This window comes from Mytilus edulis, chromosome 8 (genome assembly GCF_963676685.1).
Source record: "Mytilus edulis chromosome 8, xbMytEdul2.2, whole genome shotgun sequence".
NCBI lineage: Eukaryota > Metazoa > Mollusca > Bivalvia > Mytilida > Mytilidae > Mytilus > Mytilus edulis.
In genome coordinates, this window is record NC_092351.1 from 54876187 (window position 1) to 54883189 (window position 7003).

At 31.6% G+C, this 7003-nt stretch overlaps 1 long non-coding RNA gene across 1 annotated transcript; it reads right to left on the reverse strand.

Annotated features, from left to right (window-relative positions):
- Positions 1-3525: 3525 nt before the first annotated feature.
- On the reverse strand, positions 3526-5025 carry LOC139485903 (uncharacterized). The gene is made up of 3 exons (XR_011655422.1): positions 4970-5025; positions 4384-4451; positions 3526-3623 (listed from the first exon to the last, which is right to left on the reverse strand). It is a non-coding gene; the product is annotated as an uncharacterized lncRNA (long non-coding RNA).
- Between the last annotated feature and the right edge of the window lie 1978 nt (positions 5026-7003).

The window sequence follows — 7003 nt, forward strand, 5'->3', positions numbered from 1 at the left end:
TTTTACCTACTAGTGTTTTCGACCGTTTTTTTAAGGGTACCCCAAAACTGGTTATAATCAATATACACTAAACATAAAATGAAACGGTGAATTTCATTTAGACTTTTGCAGATGATGCATTGACCCCTACCTTTTCATTGGTGCAAATATAAGAAACATTAAACGACCGTGAAGTTTTATTGTTACTACGGCATACCTCCTTAATCGAAGCCGTAAAAAAAGGTTTTATTGTGTTTTACTAAAAAAAATTAGTCTTTAAAAAATATTTTAAAGTCAAATCGGTCCGTCAAAAATGACAACTATTTCAAAGTATAAAAAAATACTTTCATTAAACCATTTATTCCGCCAAAACACTTATTTTATACTAAGTCTGAGTGGTAAATTTAGATAGTCGGGATTGTCTTGAAGAAGGTCCTAGTTTTTTAAATTAATCCTTCCGTTCACTTATATCAATTTTATTTGTAGTGTATGTTTATACGGATTTAGTGGAACATTGCTCGTTATTAAAATTAATGTATAATTGTTTTTCCCTTTAGTTGTCGAATTTCTTTGCATGTTTTATTCTAACTGATATGATTAAGAAATGCACAAACCTGACAAAAGATGAAAGTAAAATAAATCGGCGGTTACTTTTGTCCATACAAAGGTAAAACCATCTGTCATTTAGTTCATCAGAATCACGGTAGATATAATAGCTTTCGTCACTTCTGAAATATATCCTTTAAGACTTGAATCAAATAATATATGTTATTGCCGGTCTCTGTAACAATAAAATACAAGAAGTTTTTTAATTTTCAAAACTTATAAAAGGAAATTTGAGCAAATTAGGTATTTATCAAGTTAGAATACTAAGATGTTTAGTTATTTTGTTTATTTATGTCATGGTTTCGTGTTCATCATGATCTAAGTTATACAATCTTGCTCTTTGTTTAAGTCGATTGTTCACCATTTGATTTGACATATTTGACTATTAACATGCTTGAAACATTACATGACTTTTGTTTGTATGCTTTAAAAAAGCATTCAAATGTTTTACCACTGCCAGTGCAAGGTTATGGCTGACGTTATTTGTAATTATAAATGCGTTAATATTTGCTTTTACACGGTTTTTAGGGTTTCAGTGAATAATGCAGACATGACAGCAAAGTCACACTTGCGTTTAATAGATATAGGAAGATGTGGTGTGAGTGTCAATGAGTCAACTCTCCATCCAAATAACATTTAATAAAAATAAGTTGTTTAATATCTGATAACCTGTATAAAGTGAAGGTTTATTGCCGCAGTGCTCAATTTCCTTAGTATTTCAAATCTTTTGAAGTTTTGAAATACTTAGGCTTTTCTACCTTTTTTTTTGAATTTTTGTCCTCAATGCTCTTCAATTCGTAATTTATTTGGCCTTTTCTACTTTTTGGAATTCGAGCGTCACTGATGAGTCTTTTGTAAACAAAACGCGCATCTGGCGTAAATACAAATTTAATCCTAGTATTTGGGATGAGTTATCTTTTTCACAAATCCAGGACAAAACAGGCTTAAATTTTGTTTTTGTCGTGATTGCCTTGACATTTATTATAATTTCAATCAGTCGAACTATGGGACATTTTCCTGGTGCTTTTTAATCAAGCACTAAGCGGAAGGAACCAATCGAAACGTAATTATTTTGTTGGGACTTGATGCGATTTATTTTGCAAAAAAATCCAATCGACAGTTTGTTTTTCAAACGTTAGATTAATACCTCGGTTTAAGCAATTCACATTTGATTACAATACTCCGTGATTTTTGAAACGAGTGTTTGGGCAGGAATACTCAAAAGATAATTGCACAAAAGGAAGGGAGGACATTATACTTCCGTTTTTGTTTTAAATTCTTTGTAGCATTAGTCCTCCTACGACACTAACTCTGTGTTGAAGTAACAACTGGTTCTCCAAAAATTAATATCTGGATTGTGTCGTAGATAACTATTTTAATTCGTTTATCAAAATAACATCCAGGGAAATCGGAAGAATTACATTTCCCCAGCAATAGGTTGGCCTTTTGTGTACCCAAGACAGATGAAGGAAGTCAACGTAGGAGCGCTGTAATTGGATGTAAGGGTACAATACATGTTTTATTTATCTATGAATAACTGCAGTTTGTAAATTTACAATATAAATTTTAAAACCTATTGAAATATTTTCTAGAGGGTTATTTGAAAAGGCTTCCAAAATTTCATAAATTTGGTGTAAAATGACGTTGGGCATGGGTAACATAAACAAGCGTCGTTGGAAATTGGTCATGATACTATTTGGCTTCAATTTATAAAATAGAGTAATAAAGTACTAACACCACACATAATTATTTTATCCAGGTTTTTATTACAAAAACTGGTAAATTTAGAATATGTTAGTATTGTCGCCTATGGCAGAATAAATAGTACCGTTTTCCCTCCAAATGATAGCTATATATTTTTCAAACTATATTAAGATAGGACGACTGGTTATGATCCGGAACTATTATGATAAAAGAGCTCAACCAATTAAAAGTTTGAAAAAAAGCAACGCATCCTATTTACATGCATTTAATAAAATTGATATTTCGAACTAAAATTAAGTGTTTTTGATTTTTTCTGGTTTGAAACACATATACGTAAATATTAAGATAAAAGTTGTTTTAATAAAATAATTGTACAAATGAACACGAAGTTTATTTGATAATTGTCACAATCAGTGAACGCGAAAAGTAAACGCGCGTTTACTTTAAGGTGCACGTAAAAATACACTTGTGAAATCTGAAGTAAACGCCCGTTTACTACTGACTAAACGGATACAGAGTAAACGCCTGTTTACTCGGGTAGACATTAGAAATTTCCATTTACTAGTTAACGCGAAAATTGAAGTTAGCTAACGATATATGTGCACGAGGCGTTAACTTAGATTGCTGTTTCATTGATTTCTATCCCATAACTCAAGTTATGTCATCAACTTCTGTAGAACAAATGTTCATCACTAAAATAAATCCTTATTTGTTTTACTTGAAAACCAAAATATCCTGCTCGCTAGATATTTTTGAACTATTGATGTTAGTCCAATGTCTTATATCTGGGTACAGATGCGCATTAGTTTTTCCATAGGCCGTAATGGTAACGTTTTCTTCTGTTGCTCAGTCCATATCGTTAACTTGGATATGTGTGATGGCTCGTTTCGAAGCTGAGACATTTTGACATATGTGGTTTAATTTTCGGGGTACGAAGTGAGATTACTTTTTCCGTAAATTAGCAAACCCCGAGTATCCTTTTGTGATGCGGCTCCTCATGGTAAATAATCCCATTTTTAACACAAATAGTTCTTTGAAAATTTAATACTTTGAACACATTTAATAGCTCCATAGATTTTACACATTTATTCTGTGTTCCCATACTTTCTAAATTAATTCAAATGGTTAAGCTCAGTCACTTGTTTATCATAGAAAAGTGTCAAATATCACTACACAGAGAATTTTTGTATACACGTGACGTTTGAGGGTCGCATTTCAAGGCGCATTAGGGATCTTGTCCCATATTGAAATCCATACTTCTTATTTTTCCAAATATTTTATGTGATCTTCATCGGTATAACATTCTGAATAAATCTGTGTATTTTTGTCCATTTCTGAAAAAAAATAAAGTTGTTTTAGCACTATAAGGCAATGACACTTTCGTCGCTATATTCATTTATTTTGAATACAATGAGTATGTATAAGTAATTTCTTCCAGAATACCTTCACTAGTCAAAACAAGGACAAAACTTCTGATTATAACCTCTTATTACAATACAAAGACCCTGTTAAAGCATTCTACAAAATTTTCTTGTGCCTTAAAATGCATTTTGACAGAGAAATTATGCAAAAATGAAGGTTGTATAAAAAAAAACCACCAACTTAATTATTCTTACTAGTGGAAATCTGGTATTTAATACTGTTAAAACCACTCTAAACTACTTGGAAATCATCCATATCATATAATTAGAGTACAATATAGTGCAAATTTTCAAAACTTGTCCTTTCACATAATTCTATTTGAGAAAAAAATGTTTTTTACATGTATTTCAGTGAAAACCTTTTATCAGTGAGAAATCCACAAGAGGTCTTAACGGAAACATTGTGACATCACATGTATAATGGCGTCATTAAATAACGACAGATCAAAGTAGTGCTAAATATAGTTTGCAGTGTTACATGAGAAACAGTTGCCGCAAGATTTAACTCGAAATATTGAGTCGTAACGATCTGTAACTAAGCCTTTTCATTTAATACCAAGACCATAGCAACAGTTTTCATATTAGCATATTTTTAACATACCGACTGTAATTTCAATTGCATAAATATCATAAAAAACAATTTAGAGCTTGCCTAATAAAACAAAATGCTTACCAGTTATTCAGGACTTTTTAAAACCTCTAGTTTGCCATCTCAGGTTGAAAATAATGATACGTCTGGAACTGAAATAAGACAAAAAAAATACTCAGGCTTTGTTATCATTTGATTTAAATACATAAGTATTATTGAGAGAGAAAAATCTTATTCTTGAAAGTTTAATCACAAAGAAAGACAAATGCTTCTCCCTTGTGGCTTAGCCACCTTCATTTAAACCTTTTGTATTAGAAGCAATGGGTAGTAGCTAACTAGCTTAATAATTGAATAGGTGCAGAAATATTGTTTTCAAAAAAGTTTGACCCTCCCCCTTTTTCAGTGCTGAGAAATGACAATATCTTTTGTTTTGCTCATGTGCATTAAAAATAATAATTCATGATTTTCTTAAAGCATGTAAATGTTTTTTTCTGTTTTTTATGCATATGATATCTACTGACCAGGGGTCAAATCATTGGTTAAAAGCACATGTGATGATGTATCTCACTTTACTCGTATGAAGTGTGTTATCTCCCTTGATTATCAGGTATTCATGTAGACCAGAGTGATAATTACATAACAAAGACTATATTGTGTCATGTTTACTTACAATTTAATAATATTTAAAAGTTATTTCTTGCCTTTTCAATGTAGCAAACAAATTCCTTTCAGATCTCTCGGAAGTAAACAAAGTTATGATTGTGCCTAAAAAAAGTGTTCAGCCCCGTGCCAGTAATGTATTTTAAAAGCGAAAATTTCCTTGAGTTTTTGCTGATCTTTATCAATAATATTTATCTTAAACCATTTATGATAACTAGGTATAAATAAAAAAATACTAACCATCATGTACAGGTGAAATCATCCATAAATCAGTCCGACAACTTCTGGAATTGAGCTTCTAAATTGGGTAAAGATGCGCATTAGTTTTTCCATAGGCCGTAATGGTAACGTTTTCTTCTGTTGCTCAGTCCATATCGTTAACTTGGATATGTGTGATGGCTCGTTTCGAAGCTGAGACATTTTGACATATGTGGTTAAATTTTCGGGGTACGAAGTGAGATTACTTTTTCCGTAAATTAGCAAACCCCGAGTATCCTTTTGTGATGCGGCTCCTCATGGTAAATAATCCCATTTTTAACACAAAAAGTTCTTTGAAAATTTAATACTTTGAACACATTTAATAGCTCCATAGATTTTACACATTTATTCTGTGTTCCCCTACTTTCTAAATTAATTCAAATGGTTAAGCTCAGTCACTTATTTATCATAGAAAAGTGTCAAATATCACTACACAGAGAATTTTTGTTTACACGTGACTTTTGAGTTCCTCATTTCAAGGCGCATTAGGGATCTTGTCCCATCTGTATTCTCAGCCCGGAAAGTGACGCCAAGTTCCATAGTTGTAGTTTGGAATCAGATAGTTGCTGATTGTTCTGAATTGTCTGCAACGTGTGTGTAATTATACACCGATGTTGATAACTTCAGTTCATCAGGCAAATAACATATTGCATCGGAATACACAGAATGTAGATATAAAACCACGTGACATGCAAAGACTTTCGAATTTTCGGACCAGAATAGATGTCAATAACAAACTTAAGGCTATATGTTGAACTTTTAATTGTTTTTATTTTTCCTTGATAAGCAAAAACGTAAAAGAGTAGAGAAAGATATATTATTGAAAATCAAATTCATAATTGAAATCTAGAATGGAAACGCCAATGCAAAGGGAAAGAAATATATACAATGGACATTCAAACTTATTTCTTGAAGATGATTACGCTATATAGATCAAAGACCAAAAAATAACAGTAATTCAAACACAACCTAGAAAAATTAAAATTGACCATCAAAAACCTCCCAAACAATTAGGATGCTATCAGGTGATTTGAAATAGTCAACATAATCTGCTGCATACATAACCCACTATAATTAAAAACATGAGCAAAACGACGTGTACTGCATATTGAGAAGGATCTGCTTAACCTTCGCGAGTACCTGCTATTATATATAACATAGTGAATTACAGGATGGTAATAGACAACAGTTCTTAACAGTTTAATGGTTTATAGAAATAAAAGGAATGCAAGAAACTATAAAAGTATTTTATTGGACGACAGAGATTTAAAAATACACAGTTTATGTTACACTAGAACACATCTACTAAATCGCGGGCATTAATGTAAACTGATTTAGGATGAATTTTTGTAAAACAAATTATAACTGGAGTATTAAAAAAGCTATGAAGTGTCATTGGTACTCGGGAACAGGACCATTTTTGTAGCCCTCCTCCTTTTTTAAAATACATATATTTTTTTGTTTTCCTTTGATATCATTCATTTTCACGTTTTTCTGTATAGTATGAACAGACATACCAAAATCAATCTGTAAATGAAGTATGACCGATAATGAAAGTAAACTTAATAGTAAATAGTAAATAGCAAATACAATCACACTTAGTAAAGGTATGTTCTCATGAGTATACAGAAAAAGCGAAAATAATTGTCCAGTTACCAAAGTACTAATGAAAAGAATGTGTAATTTTAACCAATTCTAAACGGAAGTGTTGATTATGACTTAAAAGTCAGTCTCATCTTCGTTTTCCTCCGACACAACAACCCCGACGGGATAATCATAAGAGAGG